Raw genomic sequence first — 13,142 nt, forward strand, 5'->3', positions numbered from 1 at the left:
AATTTACTAGCTGTCTGAATAAATTATACATTATATCTTGTAAATCAATAAATCTACATTAGCTCATGCAAATCGATGTACTCAATTGCACTAAATATAAAAAGCAGCCAATATGCTCGTCCTCTAATAATCATTCGTTGATTACAAACTGTTGTTGAGTCAATTTATCTCAACAGAATGTATTTAACGCAACCGATGGAGAAGCCTGGTCATTCATTCAAAATGTTCTAGAGACGAATTAAATGGCAAGATGGAGAAGCCTGGTTATTTGTACAAATAGTTAAATAATATGAAAATATTGTTTGCTGTTCTTAGCAAATTGTTTCAAATATTTGACAGGATTACATATTTTGAAAAATATCAATATAGTCATAAAAGTATATTTTTCAAAAGGATAGCATTTCCATTATAGTGATTTCTTAGAATTGAATAAATAACAATATATTTATATTTGATTATAGATTTGCTTATTCAAAAACAATCAGTTTCAATAAATTCAGATTTAGTGAAAAGCTAAAGCGCACAAAATTTTCTTGAACGCATCTAAGCATAATGCACAAATTGCCTTGTAAACAATTACTTTAGTTGCACCAGAACGGTCGCTCGTGGCAAGATTGTAGCTTGAAATTAAAAATAAATTCTCCCTACTCCCATTTTCCCATCATTCATCCCAACAGCTGATCAATCAGACCGGGGCATCCTAATGCGGAAAGTAATGCTTCACTCACCATCGAGCAACAGTAGTAGTACACAGCTCCGTCTCTAAGCAACGTCGCTGGTTGTTGCTTTGTATTCGTAAACGCTCACAGCACGATACACACAACTACCAGTCAAATAGACTGCGTGTATAAAAAGAATTCAAGCATTAGCGCGGGTAAATTGCGGCAGCAAACCTGTCAAAAAGTCTAATCAACAAACGTTACATCTTTGTTCGCCACCAAGAACGATAGAGATAGCCGTTGGAAAATGCTGCACAGTGTGTGCCTGTCTCTGTGCCTGTTGCTTGTATGGGTGTGGTGCTGTGCCGGCTAGCCGAAGGCAGAGCAAACCCGTCGTGAGCTGTTGCGCATGCTGTCCGACCAAACCGCAATCCAGCTGTCGGAAAACATTTTCACTGGCTGCGTATGAGCGCACGGTAGGTGATGCGTGCTGGTGGACGTGGGAAGCATTTGTTATGGTCGAATCCTGCAGTAACAGCGACAAATTGTTAGCTAAGACGACCGTGAGACGAAGGAGCGCAAGCATTGGCTAGCTTCGGGAACTGCTCGAAATGCCCGAACGATGCCATACACGCACACAAACACGCTAAAAACGATGTGCTGTAGTAGTAGTGGTGCTTAAAGGAACAAATTTGAGTTGCTGAATATTTTCCTCTGTTTTTCCCCGTTATTCACAAGGTACAATAAGTATTTTAATTTTTTTTCGAAAATGAACAATTATTTCAAAATAATTTAACTTCTATTTGAAAATTTAACAATCAACAATTATTAATTTACTACACATATAAACAAACTACTCTACCCTCGTAGCTTTCAATTCAACCCTGCCCATCAGATACCCGCAATCTGGATACGCGCGTATGCTCGGCTCAGCACTTTTCTCGAGCACTGCAACAGTCGAGATCGAAACAAGGCCACCGAAGGCCACACATTTCCGTTCGTCCTGAGTGCTCCGTTGTGAAGAACCAATAAAAAAAACAAACGGGAGCCTTTTGCAAATCTCCCGCACTGGGAGCAACGGTGCTGAGGTTGGTAGTGTATGTGTTTTTTTTTTCTTTTTTATTGCTATACTCAAGCTCATCGAACGTTAGGTGGATTAATTATTCAAACGCATTCCAGCACTTCCGGGCTCCGTTGAGTTCAACGTGTTAAGTAGTGCAGTTAGCGCCCGTTCGTTGATACTGGCGTACGTGTGTTTTTGTACGTGCTTTTATATATTTTCCTGATAAATTTAGTATAAAGTTGTGACGTGTTGCTTCCTCGATTACAGGGTCAGAACTGCAGAAAAAGTGCGTGTGTTTTTTAGTTAGTTCTAGTGAATTATTTGTCGTCCAACTTTCAAAATGTATAAGGCGATATCAACAACGCTTGTAACATAATATAAACTTGCTAGTTCCCTTCCAAAAAACATGCAGTTCATTTACAAACATCTCCCCTTTGTGTGTATGCTACATTCCTTTGCGCATAATGCTCCGTTGGAGGGTCCCGTGCTTGGCGATTATTACAGTGCACGCAAGGAATGGGAGCGTTTGTGCGTGAAACTTTTTCGCGCGCATACATAAAATTAGCTCACGAATCGGTCGGTCTCGCTCGATCTTATCCCACGGTTCTCTTCTTTTGTCACTCCTCTGCGGTAAAGTAACAACACGACGAGTATGTGTTCTTACTGTTTTTTTTTTCAAGGTGAAAAATGATTGTTGAAAATTTGCTTTCCGCTGTCCACTGTTTTCTGTACCGTCGGTAAAAGTGTCGGGGCGGGGTAGTTATGGTAGTGGAAGCAGTGCAGTGATTCATCAAAATAGAACAAAAACGGATTTCTTCTGCTGCCACACTGCTTGCCAACGTTCGGTGGGAATGAAAATAAAATCGGTTTCGACAAATATTGAAATGTGGCAAGGTTAATAAAGTTACAAATTTATTTTCGGTGCTTCTCAAAATCAACACATTAATATACTTGTCTTCGTCAGTCGAAAGTTTTATGAAAGAATCTTGCATAAAATTGTTTAAATAGTAGAGATAAATAAATAGTGACAATATTAAATATTGAAAATTTAAACATGAGAAAAGAACCATTAAAACCAATGCATCACAATGCATCCTTTTGTAAACAATATAAAATAATGTGAATGCATAAACATGTAAAAATAATTTTATATTATTTTTTTAAAAAACAACAAAACATTAGAAAATAAAATTCTAGTAAATACATTTCATGGAATGAATTGAATTATACTTACATTTAGAACAACAGTTTTTGAATAATAAACGTATAATACATCGGCTCATGCGAAGCGTTCGATTCGCTTGACATCATCCCACCGTATGCCTGATAATTTTGTGATGGTTATACACATACGTCTAGTAAAACCCTAAATATAAGACTTGAATAATAAGACTGGTATAAGCAAGGTTGAGCCATGAGCATGTTGAACAAATTTCGTTATTCGAATCATCAATTTTCTCGTAATTATCTCATGATTCAAGTAATTATCATTAAGTGACTTTTTTTACTCTTCATTCATTTATACTAGATAAAATTTGTTTTTCTCTTTGTTTTTTCATTATTTGGTTCTGTGATTGATTGTGTATGTACATCATATTCATTTATATGTGCCTTATCAACAAGTCAAATTACAATTAGACTGATTAATAAATATTATTTTCATTCAGTATTAATGAAATCAAATTAATATCAATTATTTCATGAATTACTTTTTGTGGATTTTAATATCACAACCTAATGACAAACCCGCCAATCTTCGTATGGATAGTCAATGTTACAATTTTGCCATTTACGTCATAGATAATTAATTTCATTGTAGCTACTGCATGCTTATTACGATTGCTTTAAGAAGAATTGGCTTTTATAATTAATTATGAGTTCCATCTTTTTCTCATTAAACATTTTTTTTATTTAAAAGCAAAGTAACACCATGTCGAGGTCTACCTAAAACATCCTGAACATTGTTAGCATTAATTTTAATTCATTCTATATTATTTAAAATCCACATCTTTAGCTATATCTATACACGAACAAGTTATTTATTTATTCATTTTAAGCTATGTATCATTTGGTTAATAGGCGCATTGAAGGAATGTGCAGATCTTGAGAACGTAGGTCTGAACAGCTCACGTATCCTGAGAGGTCGTTCAGGAGCATGAACTATTACCGACCGTCTTTACTGAGTTATGTGCTCGTGTAATTTAAAAACTAACAGACAGGTTTTAATATTTATTTCAATGATCAAATTTAAAAAATTGCGATTGAATACATAAAATTAAATAAAATTAGGTTTCGAGTCATTTCTATCCATTTTGAAGTTAAAAATGTCTGAGAAACATGTTACATTGTACTTCTCTTTATAGTTTAAACACTAACAATAAAAATTGAAAATTAATTAAATTGATAAAATCTGAAACATCTTCAAACATTCTATCAACGTGGATGGTTTCCCAAAAATCCATGGAAACTTAAAAATTGAGTAGCGAACATCCAATAGATTGTGACCATGTGGAATTCTTTTGGTCTAACTTCGTGTTGCTCGACAGGTTCCGCACGAATCTTCAATACTGGTTAGTGATTTGCTCTACCAGTACAGTAAATCTACCGAAGAACACGATCATTGCCCATTAAGCTCCATCTAATTTGCTTGAATTTCACAACCTTCTTCACCAAAAACAAGATTCCACGCAACCTGTACCGTACTTCAAACACACCGTATGATTGAGGAAGAATTTGCGGCCGCTCGCTGCTCATTGAAAAAAATAAACGGTTAAATATTTTCAAAAAAGACACACACGTCCCAAGCTCGGGTTCATAACCAACGGACCAAAGAGGCCGAAAAAAACGCATTCGTTCCCACCCCTCGCTTTGTATTACACACGCACTCCCATCCCCGCACCTCCCGAAAGGATCACCCGAGCCGACCGGTCAGCCAGCCAGTAGCGCTCACCCCCGGGGACTGACCGTGGCTGGGTGATATTTTTGGTCCGCAGTACTCTCGCCGTACGGAGTGCGCGGGTCGTCCCGAGTTCGCTGGCTCGCGGTGCGCTCGTTCGATCTTAAAATATCGACCCCAAGGAACGCACCCATTCGTAGTCGAGCCGTGGAAGAGTGAACACGCCAGCGAGTACAACTTCCGTCCGTCCGTACGTTGCGCCAGAGGGTGCGCAAAGCATTGCCCCATAATCTGTGTGCCCGTGTGTGCGCTACTTCAGGCCCCCCGGGGATATCGTGCGGAAGTGTGGCACAGGTTAGTTCTCCAAAACACCCTCCACCGCATCACCAAAAACCGGGCCGAGGATTACGGTTTTTGACGTCTGTTTCATAACGCGTCCAGTGTGCTCCAGTGTATGTGATCGTACAGAGGTGTAGCACCCCTGACCCTGCTGACGTGCGAGTGTGAAAAATCTAAGCAACCATTGTGAAGTGTATGCTAGCGTAAAAAACGAATGTTGTATGAAACACGATTAGATAATCGAAGTGAAGTGTGTACCTTGTGTGTGTTTAAGTTAAGTCAATGGCGAATAAATCGTCCCAGATTTGGATTAATTTTACACGACGACCTCAATGTGTTGATCTTGCTGCTTCCGGATGAGCCCGGATAAAATTTTGTTCGCCCAGGGGTTTTCTGTGAAAATATAATACGGCTCGCCTAAGAAACCCCGTACAGTGCAAAAAAAAAGAAAAATAATAAGATATGGCCAACCGAAAAGTGGCAAGTGAAAAGTTTTATTTTTAAATACCTCCTCTCGAGTGAACGGGCGGCCGTCCACTTTTTGATGTTTTCTTGCTCTTTCCGCCGTCCGAGAGCCAGCACGAGTGGTAACAGTCAGTGACAGTGGCAGAGAAGCGCAGAGAAAAATACAGAAACAACAACAGCAGCAGCAACAGCAACAAAAACAACCAGTAGTGCCAGCCGAATCCGAAACAGCACGTCCTGGCCCGGTCGAGCCGGGTCAAAGTTAGCCAACAAAACCCCGATTTTTCCTGGTGTGCATCACAGTGTGTGTGTTTGTGTGTATATGGCATAATCGTGTGCGTGTATGTGTGAGTGTTTAGAGCGGTTCTTACACAGGTTTAAGATGCGCGTGCGCTTGCAGATCTCTTCTTACGCTTTGCCGGCATCTAGGATGCGCTGGTTTCTAGACGAGGCAATCTGTCTCGGCCCGTTTCCACTGTGTTAGCAGCCGCTAGAGGAGAGCGAATGAGTTTATTTTCGTACGAGATGCGTGCGTGTACGGCACGTGAAAACATGTGAGCATGTGCGTCGTGCGTGCATTGTGACTGTGTTTGTATGTACCGTCTCTTGCCAAGGGCAGAAACCACCCGTTTTAAGTAGTATTGCAACAGCAATAAGTGTACCAGTGGTTGTTTGGTAGTAATTACACTGTAATGAAAACGTACAAAATAGTGAGAAAAATTGAGTACGTTGTGATGACAAGAGGTGTAAGAAAATTTAAACGATGCATATCGTCGGAGCCTCTTAATTGACAGTGTAGCATATACACAGGAAAGAAACAGAACGATCGTCTTCAGAACGGGATGCTGACTACTAGGTTAAATAACTTCTTAGCTTAACCACCCTCCACATACATCACTTTGAATTGGTAAGTGTCATTTAGTTTAAGGCGGACTTAAGGTGAATTTAAGATTTTTATATTAAATTGTAATAGCAGACATATGGTACTCGTTACATTAGGATTGTTCTTTTGACTGATACTATAGAAAACCTTTCGATGTTAAATTCATGACAGCTATATTGTTAGGCCGTACAACTTTACGTCTGTACTGTGGGTTCTTCACGCAGTTACAATTGTTTGGCATTAATATCAATTAATATATTGTATGAATAGCTAGTTTTCAGAAAAAAACTACATTGTATAGAATTATTACTAAAGGGAAGCAACTTCCAGCTTCATCCCCCCATGAGAATTTTATCTGCTCGAAACGGCACCGTTTTCCTACTCAAAGACCTTATCATTAGTACCACGGAACAGCATCAAGCCCACCGTACTTATGTTTGTATCGTAAGAAACATTTACATATTAAAACATGAGTATCAATGGCTGAATCAGTTCACCAAACCAATCGAATTGAAAAATTCATACCTTTGATTCTGTTCATGATGCGAGTACTACGTGGATAATTTATCCAGAGTTATAGCATTAATGTTTCTAAAGAACATTGCTGTACATTCCGCCAGAAAAACATACAAGAAGCTTCATTGTAATACGTGTAATGCTTCAATTTAACATTTAAAACTAAAGTTCTTTTTATTCATGCAATAAAACCAACATTTGTGTCTTTTACTCTTACGAATCATGTAACATCACTTAAAACTCGTAGAAACTTGCCAAAAGCTATTCATCAATTTGTAGGACTCATTCATACTTTTTGCTCACCAGTTTGGCTACATTCCAAGCTCGTTTGTAATTTTTACTGGCACTTTTTGGTTCTCTGTAAACAACGTCAGATTGATAGGAAGTAAAGGGAGCAAAACTATCCGATTTCATAATGTTGTGCAATGTTCACTTTGTACAAACCATTAATTTATGGTGTTTGAGGCATTCTAGGCAAGCTACCGGTTAATAGTGAAAATCAGTTCATTGTCACTTGTTCCCAACATTGCCCGGATGTACAATTTTCCTCAGCGAGGGCACACCCAAAGATGAGCTATTTTTAACATTGAACTCAAGATCTTCACTCTCAACATATGATCATCACGATGAATTCGTGTGTGGCCTATATACTTATGACGGTATGTGCTGCTGGCTTTCACTAGCACTGATGCAGAATGGGTTATTCGTATTTAAGTAGCGATGAAGTAATCGCAGCGTGTATTATTAATGCCTCGAAACAGTCTTGTTTTGAAATTACTTGCTTGCTTTGCTTGCCTTTAACAACAAACTGGCTTTAGAATTTAACAGTATTTTTTGCAGTATTTCTTATATTCTGAAGAAATAGTCGAGACTTATTGCTCCATATTTTAAACAGTCATAAAGCAAATAAATCAAATAATTCCGATAGCATTCTTTAATTCGTAAAGATTTTTTTTAAGTTAATTGATTTTCCTCAGACATTTTGAACTGTATCTCAAAAAAGTTTTGTGACTACATACCGAGCAAAACCATTGCATTGTGTGGTTCTTCATTACTTAAATTTCTGCCATGTCTGGATGGTCAAGACCCGGTATATTATCTGCGGCATGGAAAGAGCGCCTTGCATTGGAATTTCACGCTGTTCATTATGTAGATCATGACTGCGTACCGTTTGCGTCTAGTTCCACCTGCAACCATTCTCGACATCGTTTCGTGCTACAGAATAATAATTAATTGCACCAGACGACACTTATGCGGTGATTGTTTTCGTTCACATAGTGCTGCCAAGAATGTTTGTTCTGGGACTTGAAGTGGGTGAACTATGCAGCATTATATCTATTCAGAAGAGAGCGTGTATTAAGGATCATAGAAACAATTTCACTTATTTACACTACTATGCTGCAAAGATGAAAGGCCATTCCAAAAGCTCAATGAGTTTCTTTTGCCATTCACTGAAAGATTGCTATGTTTTGTAAGTTTGGAGTGAGCTGCACACTTTACATTTTTCATTTACACGTTTATGTGTAGTTATAAAGCTTGAATAAAAGATTGGTAATACGCACATTTTTACACAAGAGTAATGTTAGCATTATTTAATCGAGCACAATCATTAATTCAGCATGGACAGGTGATAATATTGCAAAAATGGTTAAGCATCTTCAGTAATGTACCTATGATATTCAATGAAAATAAGTTTGCATCAGTTGCTTTCAAAGAATTGGAAATCAATTAAATAAACCTTTTCTCACCATAGCAAAGTATAAAACATCAAACAAATTCAAACAAAAGCGACACTCCAGCTATTTGAGTATATTTATTTGCGACCTTCATTCGTTCCCAATCTCACTCCCACGCGCTATCCGATCACGTAAGAATTACCTCCCTGGAGGCACTCGAATTTTATCAAATTCTCCTCGTTAGCTTGTTGCTAGGTGACGAAACTAATGAAAGGCACAAGACACGACGCACTAATTGCTTCCATTTCGTGAGAATGTTGACTCGACTGAACAGAAATAAAAGGGAAACTCCCCGTTTCGTTAAAGATGTTGATTCGGGTGCCCGCTTGCTGCCGATGCTTATTCATTAAACGAAGGAGACATTTTTTCCGTTTTGTTTTCTCTCTACACTCCATTTGTTCTTTTGTGGGCTATTATTTTCATGCTCAATTGTAGCTGCAAATAAAAGGAAAGATAAACTCCCTGATAATTATTCACCAAGGTCAGCTAAGAGAAATTCAAAGTACCAAGAGCAGCTTAAAATGAACAAAAGATAAGCTACATTTTACATAATCGATAGCTACTCAAGGTTACATGATGTTCTTCAACAGTGCATTCAAATTTGATGAAAAATAACTACACAAACCACAAAACAATGTAACTTGCATCTGGTCTAAATGTCACCATTTGTTGTTAAGCCACAGCAGCTTTTAAGCTGCAGTTAAACACTCTGTTGTCGTACGCCAAACACTCTCCTTTGATGAGACCACATCAAACAGTTGCGCTAGCATCGTGTTTCCTCTTTCTGAAAGCGCTGAAAGTATCGTTCTTAAATGTGCCATAGAGCAACATTCGTTGTGTTGGGCTTGTTGGGTCATCGCAACATTAGTGAGTTCAAATAAAACAAAACTTTTCCGAAGTAATTGATTTCAATGAAAAAAAGGTGTCTTTTGCTGCTCATATCACAAGTATGAAGTTAGGCTCGATTTATGATAAGTGAAACTGATCATTTTGCTATAATTAAATTAATCAGTTTCCTAAGCTCCCAAGTGCCTTGTTTGCTCAATTGTAACGTTGATAACAAACCTTCAATTGCATCCAATCACTGCAAAACTGCACCGCTAGATAGAAGCATCTACATTCACACTATGCTTTGGTTTTCCAGTTGACTTGTACAGCGATAAAACCCATTCGCTTTGCTCGGTTACGAGATATGTTCAGGTCTAAATAATACCAGCGTGAGATGCTGACGTTCCAGCATCATCGATTTTCTGGATAATCCGATTAGGAGGCACAGCTAGAGAGAGAGGAGCCAACCTTCACTAGGCGATGGAGTCTTATCTCTTGATTTTCCGTGAACAACTTTCACGGCCGGCCGGAGGATAAAATCGATTCTAGCTCGTTGAGACTGTTACTTGCTTGTGGAAGAGTCCTGACAACGCACAAACGAGCACAAACATATAGTACCGAGGCTCAGCCACATAAACAAGACTGCACAATAATCGATGCAATTGATTTACACAGACGACTAAATTTAGTCGATCGATTTTACGGCCACAATCTCGTCGATCTTTCTTCAAATGACGCCCGTCCATTTATGTAACCGTCTGCCCCATTTAACCGTCACCAGGAGGAAAAAAATCCTTCCTGATCACATTTTCTGATTCATTTCGCAACATTTCATATTTCGCAATCACTCCAAAATTTCACTGCATCCATGATGCGCTTCTGGCTTGCGTGACTGGGTGCCGTTTACCAACGCCAACTTCCCCGTCGCGGTGGGAGTGAAATGCTAAACGGCAAACAACATCTTAAATGAAAATCGTTACGACCTGCCGGCATGCACGAAACAAAAACGATTGATTGCAATGAAAAGGCGAGCGGATACTTGAAATCTTGATAAGTTAGTGCAATCAAGCTTTGGTACATTGTCACCAGTAACCTTGACCTTGTTTTTTTTCAGTATTTGTAAGCCGCATTATTGATTTAATATTTTTAAAAAAAGAATGAAAGCTCCCTGGGTTCGTATGAATTTAAAAAAAGCAATTTACTACAAAATCCATTCTACGCTGTTTGAATGTTTAAAATACAATTTCACCAACATTCCGCGCCGTCTGCAATCCTGCTGGTTTTCTCCCATTCTTTAAACACTGCAAAGCCATCCCGAAAGGTTCATCATTCAATACGACACACGATGTGCAAATATTTACCCTTATCTGTACCGGTGCTGCTAGTGGTTCGTACACAAAACCTGCTCTGACAAAAAAACGGATACCATACACCAACCATAAAATAGCCCGAACCGAAGCGAAGGATGAAACAAAGTACGAAAAATCAACACTTTACCTTCTTCGCGCTGGTACCTAACCTCAGCCCAGCCATTTGCTGGTTCGTCTTGTTAGGATCCTTGCCAACAAAAGCGAACCATCTTTATCGTGAAAACGACCGACAATGCTGTCTTTATGGGCTCGAGCGTCGAAACGCACCCCAACGCAACCCACCACACAACTTACGGGAGAGTCCTCCCTTTTTTTGGCTGTATCTGCTCCAGCCCGTTAAACGAACGTAAGCATCTTCTGGCATCACTTTCAGTGGAAAATAAAGGCTCTCTTTCTTCTTACTGCTTGGTTGCCTAAACTATCGTTCCTTCGTTGAATTGGCGAATGAGTGGGGGAGGTTCACACCAGCCGGTGCTAACAATTTCGTTCCACTGAAACCGATTGAAGGAGGTATACGTGCAATCTAATTCGCTTCGAATTCTAGCAACTGGAAAACTGTTGCTTGCTTTAATGTGCATGAGAAAGAAGGTTTTTCCTTTTATTTTTTGGAACCACATAAACCCACAACAACCCACAGAGAGAGAGAGAGAACAGCCGGAAAGGATTTTGTAGGCCATTTTTAATGCGATCGTTCGGTGGCGGGCTGACCGTAAACAGCTGTTGCTTCGCCGCGTGCGAAGCAATTCGTTATGACCAGCAGCAGCACCACATGACAAACGAAAAATAGACGGATAATTTATACCACCCCAACAAGGGATTTGCTGGAGCTGGAAGGGGTTTGGGGGTTGGTAGATTACAAGTGCGATATAAAATTAATGTGCTATGCATTAATGAAATGCAGGCTGAATATAAAGGGCAGGCCTATACTAAAGGGCCAATTTGCACTTTACAAAGGTGTGGAGATAAATATATGTGCGTGTGTGTATGTTTGGTTATGTGAGTTAAATTATGTATTCATTGAATTTGCTTTCGAGTAAAAGTTTTTGTTACCACTCATGACCGTTAATAAATATTTATGTGTTATCGCATGCTAATCATGCTGAATAGAAAAGTGCCTAAACGAGCAGTTGCTTCCCATGAAGTGTAGAATCGTGATAGAAGTGTGGGAATAGCTGCATATTTATTTTAAAGAACGTTAAAATAAATTATTACAATTTTTTTTTCATCTCTGTTGTTTTGATTTTTTATTATTTTGAAATGTGTAGATAAACATCAAGCCAACTGTAACGTTTTTAATTAGCAACCAGTAGTAGTCACCATACATTAAATATTTATTTATTTTTTAATTTTTTTTGTGATTTTAACATCGACTGAAACTGCATCTTAGACATTCGTTACTACCTGAATGACCTAAACCTAAATAATTAAAGAATCTTATATTGTGGACAAACAAAGGAGTACTACTTGTTAGCAGTATTACTTTAGTTGATTTTGTTCATTACATTACAGTCTCTCACATACTTGAAAGTGCTATACGAAACGAAACAATCTACTGACAAAACATAAATTTACCTAAGGATTATTTATGTATGCCCAATAAACTACCTTTTGTGACCAGATAGGACCATTCACTCAGACTAATGTGAAAGAAAGTGCCTCAAGAAATAGAGGTTACTGTTCATTGAGTTCCATGTGTGCTCAGTTATGATTTTTGTCACATCCAACAACCATCCAACACGATGTCCTAAAATGGCACAGCCACAGAAAGACAATCACTAAGTGCATTGGCCAGATGAAGAAAGAATAATTCGTTCCGGTAGAAAGCATAACCATGACTCCACAATAACCATAACCATAATCTTTGTGCCCAACAATACATGAGATACAATATGAAAAAAGGCACAACGGCAAAATAAAGTGTTTTATTTTACTTCCCATATAATGAAAAGGTTCTTAAAATGAAAGCTATAAAGTTTTTCAAAGAAAGATACCATTCCAAATGTAACAATACGACAATCAGATATTTTAAACGGTAATTTATTTATTCACTAAAGGTCATAGAACATCTACGACAGAGGGTATACAATCAAATATGTTTTTTTATTGTTAAGCCATTCATCATAAACCATTGTTATTTATTACATGTTTTGGTACATAGCACGAAATTATTGTTTTTTAAAACGTTGTAACTTAAGTTGTTTAAAAAATAATGTCGTGCAACTTTGGCACATAAAATTTTCTTAATCTTTATTGACATAAAAACTGTTACTGTTTTAAGAATGCTTAATAATGACTCTTTCCAAAATAATCAGTGCTCAATTTCGTTCGTTAGAAAATGTATTCTGCGCCGGATGTGGTGAACAAATCTGTCGTTGAATACAGGCGGA

At 38.3% G+C, this 13,142-nt stretch overlaps 1 protein-coding gene across 9 annotated transcripts in view; it reads left to right on the plus strand.

The window, feature by feature from the left end:
• Positions 1-4,790: 4,790 nt before the first annotated feature.
• The window catches only part of LOC121599611 (ryanodine receptor), a 41,301-nt gene continuing 32,949 nt past the window's right edge, over positions 4,791-13,142 (plus strand). For 7 of the 9 annotated variants that reach the window (XM_041927535.1, XM_041927537.1, XM_041927538.1 and 4 more), the window contains exon 1: positions 4,791-4,972. The gene's annotated coding sequence lies outside the window, so the exon portion shown is untranslated. The remainder of the gene's footprint in view (positions 4,973-13,142) is intronic. The other 2 variants (XM_041927539.1, XM_041927542.1) reach the window with 1 other exon arrangement.

The sequence above is a fragment of the Anopheles merus genome, chromosome 3L (genome assembly GCF_017562075.2).
Source record: "Anopheles merus strain MAF chromosome 3L, AmerM5.1, whole genome shotgun sequence".
Classification (NCBI taxonomy): domain Eukaryota; kingdom Metazoa; phylum Arthropoda; class Insecta; order Diptera; family Culicidae; genus Anopheles; species Anopheles merus.